We start from the raw sequence: 14,212 nt of genomic DNA, 5'->3' as shown, positions 1-14,212 counted from the left end.
TTGGCCGATGTGGACCAACAAAATAATTGGTGGTTGAATTCAGTGACCTGAAATATAAATCCTCTTCAAATTCCAAGTGAATCGGATGAAAATTGACAAGTTTAGAAATTCGGCCGATGTTGACCTTTTAGCCGATGTGGACCAACAAAATAATTGGTGGTTGAATTCATTGACCTGAAATATAAATCCTCTTCAAATTTCAAGTCAATCAGATGAAAATTGAGGATTTTAGAAATACCACCTGAGTTGTTAACCTCCCCTATGTTGACCTTCTGGTCCATGTTGACCTCAAAAATAATTGATTGTTTGACTTCAGTGACCTGATATATAAATCCTCTTCAAATTTCAAGTTAATCGGATGAAAATTGACAATTTTAGAAAGACGGCCTATGTTGTCCTTTTGGCCTCTGTTGACCATGAAAATAATTAGTGGTCGAATTCAGTGAGCTGATATGCCAATTGTCTTTAGAGAGAGAGAGAGAGAGAGAGAGAGAGAGAGAGAGAGAGAGAGAGAGAGAGAGAGAGAGAGAGAGAGAGAGAGAGAGAGAGAGAGAGAGAGAGAGAGAGAGAGAGAGAGAGAGAGAGAGAGAGAGAGAGAGAGAGAGAGAGAGAGAGAGAGACAATTTTAGAAAGACGGCCTATGTTGTCCTTTTGGCCTCTGTTGACCATGAAAATAATTAGTGGTCGAATTCAGTGAGCTGATATGCCAATTGTCTTTGGCAGTTTGGCAGCCGCAACAAAAGGCCTATGTTGACCTTTTAAATTCAGTAACCTGAAATGTAAACCCTCTTCAAATTTCAAGTCAATCGGATGAAATTTGGGGATTTTAGAAATACCACCGAAGTTGGTGACCTGAGGCCTCTGTTGACCTTTTGACCTCCAAAACAATAGGCTTCTTCCTTATGACAAACTCTACCATGTGGTGAAGTTTCATGAACATCAGTTTAAAATTGTGACGTGTAGGCGACAAACAAACAAACAGACAAAGAGACAGACAGACAGATAAACAAAATCGACTAACCAATATACTTGAAAAATCATCCATTTTGCAAGTCATAAACACACAAGCAGACAGACCCAAACTCTGTAGAACAGCACTCGGTGGAGCTCATACCTCCGCCAGGCTGAACAGTTTGTTTTGTATTCCCCTGATAGACCAGACCTGGATCTGGACCTGAACCAAAATCTGATCAGCTTGTTCTGGTCACCTAACCAATCATCCACTGGGTTTTGTCATAACTCGATTTGTCATAACTCATCCACAACATTTTGAGAATATCATGCTATATATCATTTTTGGCCCAATCTCTCAATGGTGTAGAATCACTTAGAAATTAGAAAAAATTCTTGTATCTGGATCCGGATTCAGATCTTCACCAAAATCGAATCGATTCATCCTTGTCGCACATCCAAAAACAACTTGTCGTACTCCAAGTTTCATCCAAATGCGTCTATCACCTTTTGAGATATCGTGCTTTAGGCCTACTATACAGTTTTTAACCCTATCAATTAATGCTGAAGAATAACTTTAAAATTCTCGGATTCAGAACTGGATTTCGATCTTCACCAAAATTGAATGGATTTGTCCTTGTCACACACCCAACCTGTCCACCAAGTTTCAGCCGAATCTGTGCACGACGCTTTGAGATATCGTCCTATATATTATTTTTGGCCCGATCTCTCAATGGTGAAGAATCACTTAAAAAAAATTCTAGTTTCCATATCGTGATCAAAAATGTGTGTCGATGTCTTTGGCCAGTCACCTACACACAGAAAAAGATTGCGAACTTGAAAACTGTGGACAAAAATCGTGTGACAAACAGACAGACAGATCAAGATAATAGCAAGGGGACACAAAAGAATTTCTTCACAGTACTAAGCTAACCACAGGGGGTCGAAAATGTCGTTATTTTTTCTCCAGCCACCTTAGTTTCCGAGATATCAGCAAAAAGGTGTTTAAAACATTATGACGTTGACAGGCAAACTTTCAAGTCCATACACCAAGGAAATCTGTTGGTTTTACACAAAGACTTGCATCCACCAACTCGACTGGGCGCTCCCCATTCAACGCGTACAAATCGGATGGCCACATGAGAAAGCTTGTCCGCCATCACCATTCCAGGCAACCGAGCTCGGAGAATCCAGATGTGCCATATGCGTTTTCATGTGAAAACTCTGTGTGAAGGCTTTGCTCTAATCCACTAGTTCTACATTATTAACTCAGTCTCCCTGCCTTTTTCAGTATTACATGTGTTTACATTCTCCGTTAAAGGACTAGTGTAGTCCACAGTCGTGGGAATGAAGTTAAATGTTGAAGGGAAGATTGTAAATGATTAATCAAGTCATGGGTTTCAGCAAATCCAATAACCCAGTGATTCCCTGTGAAATGGTCAATATAAAATCATATCCGGCATTACGTGATGTTGCACTCACTTTGACGTAGTAATTATGGGATAATTAATTGATATTTCTCCCTTTATTGAAGTCAGATTATATAGTTGGTTGAACAGTATTTCTACAGCGTACCACTTTTATGTGGGCCTGTATTTATTGTATTTATTGTATTTATTGTATATTGTCATGGGCTGGTTGGTCCATTGGGTCAATTTTTCATTGGTCTTCACGCCATTGTTGCATACATCCCTGCTTGCCGTACTGCTTGAACGTTAACTTGCCTTTCACCAAGCCCCGATGTGTTTGGGCCAGGTTTGGGGGGGGATGGGGGGAGGGATTATACATTATTTATTATTAGGGCCAAATGATACTACTGTACTCTTATTTTTGCTCTTAATATTATTGGAATTAATTTATGCTTTGTTACAATGTTATCATTCTTTTTGTTACCTTCGCATTCTGCGAAAGGTTATGTTTTGGTCGGCGTGTATTTATTTATTTATTTATTTGTAATCTTGTGATTCGTATAACTCAAAAAGTATTAAACCGAATTGCATGAAATTTGGTGGGATGATTGGTTATTAGCCAGGAAGCATTCGATTAGATTTTGGGATCGTTCGGGTCAAAGGTCAAGGTCAAGGTCACGAAAAGGTCAAAATCGTCTTTTTACGATAACACGGTCAATTTTTATTAAATTTGCATGCAAGTAACGCCAAAATGTTCAGAATTCAACGCCTCATCTTGTGATATGCAATATGACACAATGACGCCCATACTCTTGTTACCGATTAGGGGTCAAAGGTCAGGGAGGTCACGACCTTGAAAACGAGATTACCTTCTCTTGTTGAAACGTTGTATTCACCGAGCTTGCGAGTGAAGACTTGCCAAAACGACGTGAGTTGATTGTTGTTTAGTCCATAGCCCCCGAAAGTCGGGGGGGGGGTCATGACATTATAGATATGTGGTTTGTGTCATAAGACCATTCATATGAAACCAGTTCCCCACACTCATACCAAGAAGAAAAAAAGTAGTGGCGGCAAAGGTATGCGCTCTATGAGTGCCCGTTCTAGTTACTTATTTTGTAATTAGAATGCCATGCCGTGGAAGGACATATTAAGCTGTCCTTTACACCTTAACATGGCGTGTGTTTAAAACAGGGAAATTCTTCCGGGTTCTTAGAAGTTAATTGGCATAACCAACTCAGGAGATCATGACGATCACACTTCACATCAGACATCTCCAGTGGAACTCCACAAAAATATGCCCCCCACACACACACACACACACACAAACACACACACACATGCCTCATCCATTTATAGTTGAGTCCTAAAGGGTCTGCAGGGTATTTTGGGTCATCTGTTTCTTCAGGGTCTTTAATGTTGATTATATTCTCTTTAATGTTAAACTGATGCAAGATGTAACTAACTCGTCAATTGCGTGCATTAAACAATGTTGATGTTTGTCAGTCTCTGACTACGGTTAACTTTAACATGGTCATGGTCGAGCGGTAAAGTACAACTAACTCGTTATCATTTGACGTTATGTACTCCATGATGCTATGTACTCTACTACTCACTTGTTAAAGGAAATTCTGCTGCTTTTTCTCCTTCGGTTGGTACAACCATACCAAGTACAGCTTTTCGGCATCTTTCAAGTCCTGCAGATGCAATTTTGACCGGAACGATGATGGCGGTCAAGCTTTCTAATCTGGCCATGATTTAGTCTAACTACGCCCTCTAGTGGTTGAAATGGAATTCTATGGTTTTTGTGTCGTAAGTTCAAATTATAAAGTTGTTGGAGATTGAACGGAGAACATTGTGGCATCAACCCAAAGTCGATGGGACTTCTGATTCCGCAGTCATCGCCCAAAATATTTTTTTTTACATTTTTGCAATGTCACGTCATAACACATTGACTGAATTTTACGAAACGAAAGTCTCAGAATGATCAGCTGAGTGGTTTGGGCTGTGGACAGACAACCAAACAAACCAAACTGATCAACAAACTTGGTGAAATACGTTAACGTGGGTGCAAAGTTACAAACAGACCCAAATGCAATACCCCCTCCCTCTGGCGAGGGTAATTATTACTGATGTCAGTGTTCATAAATTGTTAATGAAGTAAAAGTCTATGGACATCGCCACCCACCCCCCCTTCCCCCCTCCTTCCACCTGACCTCATATTTTGCAAGGATCATGGAAGAGCTGAGAACAAGGAGTTCTGAGGTGTACATCAAGAGAAAGGGACGGTGGAGAATGAGCAGATAGAACAGTGACAAAAAGGAGCTGGATGGAGTGGAGATGAGAAATATGGCTGGCCTGCTTGAGATTCTAATGTGAATACATTTCTCTTGCAGTTAAGAACCCAGTTTCAATCCAAAACTCTTCACTCTTATAGTACCAGCAACCATGTTCCACACTGGTTATTCCCAACCAACGGGATGTGTTTGTCACACACCATGCTATATGGGGTGCACATGATTTGAGCCGCATGATAAGCTCTGTGCAACCTGTGCAAAGCTAAACCTGTGTATCTCATCCTTTAACCGTGCAAATTTGTCTGTCATCTCCTAAAATCATTATAATCCATATAGTAACATACTAATATCTTGCATGTGTTATGGTATGTATGTACAGACTCTTCCACTAGCCTTAAATACCATATTTAAAAAAAATATATAATTAACACAAAGTCTATGATAGGATGGGAGTGAGATGTCACTTTAAAGAACTCTCGTGAAGAGTGGGACTACACTGAAATTGGCAGCGGGATCCATAAACGAGAGACAAAGGCGTCGGGACGAGCAGGCATTCATAAGTTATGGAGGCAAACAGAGAGTGGTTATGACATCAGGGTGGTCAGGGAGCAAATGCTTTGCACCATAGCTTCTTATTTAGAGATCCTCAGAGCTTTCAACGCCCCCATGTTGAGACACCAGTCCAGAGTTATACCTTGCATCACAGATGAGTACCAAGGAATGGTTTAGCACTGTGGATGCCTGCTTCTTCAAGCCAATTTTGAAATATGCACTGCCTCAATCAGATTCTGGTTGATGATGAGGTGGTCAAAAGGGTCCCATAGACTAGAACGCAGAATGTGGTTTATTTTAAGCAAGTAGATCGGGTGAGTGTGTCCGAGTTGCGTTGAAAGCCATGCTCCTTTGGTTGTAGACAGTTTTGTTTTGTTGGAAAATCAGCCAAAACATCATGCTGCAGCCTCTATGTTGTTTGGGCAAGAAACTGTGGCACATGGTGGCGTCATCCACAAAACAGGGTTTTATCCAATAAGACTATAATAGGTCACTGAAGGATATCAAAAAATGGATTGGGCCCCAGACGCTGATCTGACAGACAGCAGGCTCCAAGGAGGTCTGAACATATGGAAGAAGTCAGTGAGCAAGCTAAAATGGACCCTGGGTACCAATGGCAGAAAGCTTGGCAAGCAAAACAGGATGCCAGACTGTGTTGAATGCAAGAGATATATCCAGAGACTGTGGTGATTTCTTGTTTGGGTTTCAGGGCTTCTACCCACTGCTGTGTCAAGAGAAGTAGCATGTCCAGAGTTGAATAGGTTGGCCAGGAACCAAATTGGTGGTTTATAATGAGTTAATTAAAAGGAGAAATGCCTTCAAATCCATCACAATGATTGATTCCATCATCTTGCTTATCGTGCGGAGGAGGCTGGGAGTTCTATCGTTTTGAGCATCAGTTTCGTTGCCCCTTTTTTGTGTATTGAAATAATGTTTGGTGCTTTCCAATTGGACACTAAGGTGTCAGAAGTGAATAACCTCATTAAAGAAAAAAAATCAGAAGCACGTTTTACAAAGAGTAGAGTTTATGACTAATGAGGGGTGAGGATTGGAGCAAAGAAGGTTGGAGGAGAGTTTGTTTAATGACATTAGAGCGTTGGCAACAACAAAAAACAGTTTAAACATTTGGCTTTGTAATGACTGGGTTACATTGTGGAGCAGTCCTTGATGATAAAAAGAGAAATTGCATGTAACCTACACTCGAGATAAAGGTGACAAGTTACCAACGGGGAGAGAGAGAGAGAGAGAGAGAGAGAGAGAGAGAGAGAGAGAGAGAGAGAGAGAGAGAGAGAGAGAGAGAGAGAGAGAGAGAGAGAGAGAGAGAGAGAGAGAGAGAGAGAGAGAGAGAGAGAGAGAGAGAGAGAGAGAGAGAGAGAGAGAGAGAGAGAGAGAGAGAGAGAGAGAGAGAGAGACAGAGAGAGAGAGAGAGAGAGAGACACACACAAGAGAGAGAGAGAGAGAGAGAGAGAGAGAGAGAGAGAGACAGAGACAGAGACAGAGACAGAGACAGAGACAGAGACAGAGAGAGAGAGAGAGAGAGAGAGAGAGAGAGAGAGAGAGAGAGAGAGAGAGAGAGAGAGAGAGAGAGAGAGAGAGAGAGAGAGAGAGAGAGAGAGAGAGAGAGAGAGAGAGAGAGAGAGAGAGAGAGATAAATTTGGTTATCAGACAAGTGTGGTGTTGAGGTTTCATTATGGGCCATTCAGAAATTTTAAATATTGCCTTCTGTAATATGAGGCTTCTAAGCAGGAAAATATAATGTTTCTCATTGGGAATTGCTTCAAAACTTCAGTGTATTGTAAATTGGAAACAGATAGGAAAGCTTCAGACTGGAATGGATGCACTGATGGATGAGAGAGAGAGAGAGAGAGAGAGAGAGAGAGAGAGAGAGAGAGAGAGAGAGAGAGAGAGAGAGAGAGAGAGAGAGGGAGAGGGAGAGGGAGAGGGAGAGGGAGAGGGAGAGGGAGAGGGAGAGGGAGAGGGAGAGGGAGAGGGAGAGGGAGAGGGAGAGGGAGAGAGAGGGAGAGGGAGAGGGAGAGAGAGAGGGAGAGGGAGAGAGAGAGAGAGAGAGAGAGAGAGAGAGAGAGAGAGAGAGAGAGAGAGAGAGAGAGAGAGAGAGAGAGAGAGCAGGCTATGTCCATCCTAGGTGCAGAAGTGGTGAGAGGGGTGGTGGGACAGGGGAACCAGTCTTCCACGGAGTAACAAGTGTGTCAACCAAACCACTTAGTGAGACCAAAGAGTCAAATATTAACTTTGTCGTATCCCTGAGTGATTTACCAATGTGTGTGCCATCTCTTGGATGGACGTTACCGTGAGCGTCCCATTTGTCGAATGAGTTGGTGGATGTTAAAGATCCCATGGTGTCCTTCATGAAGAGTAGGTGAGATATCGCCATCCTCGCCAAATTCCAAATTCCTGCCCTGACTTCCCTGTGTTGGAGTGGTGACCTATCCAGGGTTGTAATCTTACTCGTAGTGACTGCATCGGCAGCCCTTTGCTCCTTATGGTGCGAGAGGGATCATCCACCCATCCAATCAGTGTGAACACTCCTCATTTTCATAAATGCCAAGGTGAGCCAATGAAAAAAGCCAAGAATTCACAAGGTTTTGGAAAAGCGATGATAATATAAAACCTATATGCCAAGAAACCCTATAGAAAACCAAGACGCCAAGGTAAACAACGAATAGCCAAGATCTTGTGAAAAAAGCCAAGGAGTGGTCACACTGCATCCAATATCCCTGAGTATAGAGATAGCATATGAACCAATTCCTCCTTTAGTTCAGAATAAGCTTTAATATTTTAAACTTCACTTAAGCCAAGTAGATTGTAGTTTGGATTGCATCTCAATCTTGACGAATAAAAATGACTTTACCATTACTATTTGACTCTGAAGTTGCTGATTTTTCAAACAGTACTTCAACAACAAATGTATTTCTAAACTTGAATAAAGTATACACGGTTTTCCATTGAGCAGCCAGCAAATAATCTTGAATTTTTGGAAAACATTGCACCATTAATTTCATCAAATGTGATGGTCCCTTTGCCGTTTCATTTGACAAGACGTATTGCCTTTGATAATGAAGAGTGCAAAACTAAACACAAACAATGCTACAGAGCTGAGATGTATGGTTGACTTAAAAGGAATGGCAGGATGTGAAAATGGAACAACAATGCCATTGTGTCGAGGATTAGCGTGTCATCATGAAAATCGATCGTGTATTGACTGCTAACAGTTGGCCGTGTCGAATATCATAAGGAATTCCAGCTCTATTGGCAGTATCTGAGCCAAGCCAACCTTCTGACCACCTGAGCATTCCTCAAGATAATGTATTTGCAAGACGTGTTGTAAGAATGCATGAGATTGCCTTTAAAAGGTCTCAAACATTGTTAAGTCGATGCACGAAGCCGGTCTCCTGATACCTTTACGTTTTCATTTTGTCAACCGCAACTATATCCTGTGATGTATTTCCATTGTGGACACAAAGAAAATGAAGCGGAGTGATTATTGACAAATTATTGTGAGACTTCAAGGTGTGAATCCATAGTCATTGCATTGGTTCGTGCGTGGAGGTGACAGTTTAGGGCGACAACAATGCATACTGAATTTTAGCTCGTAACCTCTCAGACCTAGACATCCATATAATAATAAGCAGGCAGACACAGAATCAGCTAGCTCGCAATCCGGCAGGGTCAGACACGCAACTAGTAACCTTGCACGTCAAGAAACGCAGAAAATAACTTGACAGACGCGGTCATAATGTGGCTTATATAGCTGATTGCATTTGTTGACACACAGTGCTGGTGGAGGGAATTAAAGCAAGAACTGAATGTAAAATGACATCACATAGTTTGCCTTTATGACCTGACTCCTTAAACAGCAATTATTTCATTTCATTCAGGCAGCTACTTGGCAGCAAGTGTTTACTCAGAGATGAGTTGTTGATGAATTCAATACAGTAAGTCCCCTTGACTTGATCCGACAGTGTGCAAATAGGACGACCGCTTGTACAAGCATCCTGAAGCTGAACTCGGAATACATGTTGATTGCATCCTACATTGCAATAGTCTTGCAAGTCCACAGTTCATTCACACATATTTATTTATGATGCACATTTTTTTTCAATCATTCCTTTTTGTATGCTCATGCACAGGAAAACCTCATTTGCGATACGTTGTTCATCCGATAACACTTCAATTGCACCGTGGCATAAATAAACCAATCCTATTGTTTTTCTTCGCTGTCCTAATGATTCGGCTTTGTTTCGACACTGCATATATGTGAAAGAGATTGCAGATTTGAATTTAACATGATCCAACCATAGATATGGATGTATGAGGCACAGTGTGATCAAAAACATTTTATGCATCGAGCTGGGATGTGGGAGGATGGAAGTGCTAAGTACTATAACACTGGAAATAATGGTCTCGATACCCTGTCGGTTCATCCACCACATGGGTGGTTTTCACAGCCATGGACAGCAGGAGCTCCAATCAGCTTTAGAGACTTGGGAAAAAAAAATGTCCAATCAATCTCTGTGCAAGAATCGGTTAAATTTGCATAGAAACATCACCTTGTTATTGTATTTCTGAGTGAGTGGGTAGAAATCGGGTGTATAAAGTAGGAAGAATGCACTTTGGTTTGTACTCGATACATTGAATTTCTCTCTTTGTGACTCCATCGATTCGGGCATATTGTGAAGCTGTTGAGAATGTTCAGTATCAAAGTAACCCAGGAAGCCATATACGTATGTCTGCTTTTGGAATGGAGCAATTTCTGTTTTGGATAAATCTTCACAGTGGAACACTGTGCAATTGTCTCGTGGGATGGCAGCTGGATGATAGGCGATCTGAGGCATGCTGAAACCATCAGCAGCTCAGGGTGACCCTAAAATTACACAGATATGTGTTATCGGCATACTGTCTGCCTCGAGCCATTGAGAAAATTTACAAAACCACAGTTTCCTTATGAACAATGGGTTGTCGGGCAGTGGAAGTAACACTGAAAGAGCAATGTGTGCACAAAACGAGTGGTAAGAAGAATGTCTAGGATGTGTTAGTGGTGGGGTGAGAAGGGTTGGAGGGGGGGGGAGGGAGTGGCTGTTCAATCGGACTGCTCTTTTGAATGCATAGTGCAGGATGAAGGGCACCTTGACCTTCGAGCAGTTGCATTATGAGATATTTGGGGAGATATCAGTATAGCAGATTGTAAGCGTCTTTCGATGAATTTTCTTGTTTTATTCCCATTGTAAATGATGAGTGGTTGGAAGGGAGGGCGGTCGGTGGTTTGACAAAACAGAAGTAATGTTGGGTGTCTGGGGAAGGAGGTGTTTAATGCCTGTTAGGGAAAATGAGTACATCAGAAATTTGATGCTAGATTGAGTGAAATATGATTGGTGACCAACCCCTTGATTTTATAAATTTCCCAACTCCGACCTGTCCAAAATTGATTGGTTGCATCTTTTGATGAAATATTACTTCATATGATCATAGCTGTCATTCGCAAGACCAAAAATGAAGGATCATAAAACTGCGTAAAGATATCCTCAAAAATATAGTCTCTGGCCAAGAGTCATTTGTGGTCCATATTCCACGAAGGTCCATATTACAATTCATCAATTTCCTATCTGATAGGATTAGGCCTATCGATTGAGACAAACAATTGCTCAATTTACATACGAGGGGCGTTCAATAACTTATATGAATGAAATATTCATAATATTCCAAAAATGGCAAGTTACAAATTTTTATTTTTATTCTTTATTTACAAAATTTATGCCAAATGAATGAGTAAGATTATTATTTTTTTCTTATGAATTTGTATTGAAAGATGATTAACAAAAAATGGCATTTTTTTGGTAATTTGCAGATTGACTCATTCATCAAATTTTAATGTTAATCATACCATCATTTGTGGAATTAAGTGAAAAAAGTTAACATGAGGGTAGATATTCAAAAAACACCTGTATTTTAATGATCATCCTTGTGATATGCATCCCATATGATATGAAACAATTCTCTTTAATATACAATTTGGTGGGAAAAGTGATTAGTCTTTATTGATCCAGCTGCCCCAACAAACTATTCGGTGTCTAAAAATGTAAGGATGAGCCATAATGCAAAGATAGGAGAAAAATGATACCATATTGATGTTGAGTTGTTGGAACAGACTGAGCATACAATTTCGAATCATCATTAAGATCAATTATTCGTCTGGAACTATTAATTAGCACTGGAAACGTGCAATTATCTGAATTTAAGGATTCAAAATCAATACCATCTCCCACAAAGAAGCAGAAAATCAGGGCCTGCTTTTGTCCCATTTCAAACAGGTCAGTGGCCTTTCAGTTTTCTCCCGCTTGTCCTCCAGTTAAACTCCCTCTGCTCTCTTGGCTATCCATTCCTTCTCAGCCCGTCCAGGTTGAACTGTGTTCTTCCAGCAATCCCCTCCTTGTGAACTCCCAAAATTCTGGCTCATTATTCACCTCATCTCCTTTGTTCCCATTTTCTCCCTCTTGTAGAACTCTTTTCTCTTTCTGAAAAATCCTCCCTTTAGGGCTTCAAGTTGGCAGTACTCCACAATCTCAGGTCATGCTCCATCCATCCCCATTATATTTTCGAACTTCATGAACACCTTCCCACCTCTCACCATCTTTTTCCAGGTTGCTATGTTTCCTTTTCTCTTTCACTACTCTTGTCATGTCAATGTGTTGCTTCATTGTCGGTGTGTTGCTTCTGCCTTTTCTCAGATCCTTCTTCCATGAGCCGAGACTTTGTGTCCAAATAAAAACAGAGCTCTCTTAATTCTAACCAATGCCGGCTCATTATTCTGAATGCTCAGGCATTTTTTTGAGAAACATTTTTAATCCTAGATTATTCAAAGATAATCACAGCATGATTTAAATACATCTATTGTTATACTTACCGAAGGAGAGGGTATTGCATTTGGATCCGTTTGTGTGTCTGTTTGTCTGTTTGTCCGCACAGAACTTTCATGTTTTTCTCCGCAATCACTTGACAGATTGAGATGACATTTTTACCATCGGTGCGACTACTCATGTAGAATGTTATAGTGATAATTATGACATCATAGGACACCGTGTGGCAGCCATATTGAAAACTGGAAACACTTTGGACCTCTGTTTCTCTGAAACCGCACCAAGGAAAAATTTGAAACTTGGCACATTGCAAGTACTCATAGAGAATAAGAGTGATTTTTTTTATGATGTCATACATGGCTTTGTTATGATGTCACAAAACATCCTTGAGATTAAATATCCTTGTGCGGAAGCAGATCGCATTTGCAAGCTTCAGAAGTTGCTATATATATATATATATATATATATATATATATATATATATATATATATATATATATATATATATATATATATATATATATATATATATATATATATATATATATATATATATATATATATATATATATTGTAACGGATCTGGAAACCATTTGCATTCAACATGTCTCAAAAGTCAGTTATGTTGTTAAGTTTGTGTGTCGTCAGATCCCTTTCCTTTTGTCTCGTGGGAGAATCAAAGGCGTGCATTGCGATTTCTTTTTAGTTAGGTTATTAAATCTTTACATCCAACGAACCCTCCAACAACGATTCCATTCCCCATCACGATCCACTACCCACCTGCTGTCTACAAGCACTATGACTTGCCAAGGCAGGGTGTTGCAGCCGTTCCTTGCCGCTTCCAACAAACGTTCCTTCCACAAATGTTGTAACTCTTGCATGACGGCCTGTGCAACATTGATACTGTTACTCGTCAAGTATGAACCCGCGTGGAAGACTGGCTGGGGTTTCCCGGCAGGGGCGTTGCAGCGTTGATAGTTACTCATCGAGTGTGGGGCTGCGTGGAGGAGTGGCTGAGGTTTCCTGGCAGCGGCCAAGGCCCCGCCCCGGAAAGGTGGGCCGTAGGACCTGTCCAATCCGAGGCGGACAGCGAGGTGTGTTCACCAAGGCACCTCACCGCTGAGGGAGGTCCATAAATTCCCGAGCACTTTCTGAGGCAGGTGGTCTTTTTGAGGTATTGGGTCGTCTTCTTGAGGTCTTGGAGAGTCTTTTTGGGGTCTTGGAGAGTCTTTTAAAAGTTCTTTTGAAGAGTTTTTGGTGGGCATCGAGGCGGCAAATGTGTTTCTGCTGGCCCTCTATGAGAAAGGGAAGAGCGACCCCGACCTCCTCTGTGGACCCCGGCCATTCACCACCCGAGCTCCACCATGAACCTCGTGTCCCACACGTGCGACTGGGGAGCAAACCAGCAACCATTGTCAGGTGCCGCATCGCGGAGCACGCCTTTCCTTCGACGGTCAGGTACACCACCGAAATCTGGCCCTCCGCTGTCTCTCTCCACGGCTGCGAGGGTCCAATAAAGACTGGGTTTCTTTTCATTTTGTGTGTGTGTGTGTCTGCGTGTGGGCCCGTCTTTAAGTAGAACTGAATAAGTGTTTTTGGATCATTGTAAATACTTCTTGCATATTCGTGTTAAGTCTTGCTTTGTGTCTTCATTTACTATAAATAAAACTTGTTAGAAATGCCCCCAGTTCGTTTCCATCCTTCCTTGCATTGGTCAAGCATGGTTCGGATCTGAGTTTAGCCGGGTTTTTATACCCGATAATCCGTTCATTCCAGCCGGCACGGCTTTGGCAGTTTCCCCTCGGCTGCACCCAAACCGGAGTTGGTAGTCAGTCGTTGGGACTCTACCGCAGTCGGTAGAGTGACCCGGTTCGAGCAAGGCGTGCTGAGGGCGTGGTTTCCCCAGTAGTCGAAATCGTGTCCTTAATTAGGTAAATTGGTTATAGTAAAATAGACCCTTCCCTAGCGGTTGTGATATTGGCATCCACGGTCGGTTAGACGACCCGCCGGCTCGCGGAATTATCCGAGCGACGGGCTACAATTCCGGGGAGTTTGGTGGGAGACGACGCAAGCTTTCCCCACCTAGTGGTTGTGCTTGCCACCAACCCCCGGCCCACAACAATATATATATATA

Source organism: Eptatretus burgeri, chromosome 4, assembly GCF_056783735.1.
Source record: "Eptatretus burgeri isolate ZD-2024b chromosome 4, Ebu_testis_v1, whole genome shotgun sequence".
NCBI lineage: Eukaryota > Metazoa > Chordata > Myxini > Myxiniformes > Myxinidae > Eptatretus > Eptatretus burgeri.
Note: the sequence above shows the minus strand (reverse complement) of the source record.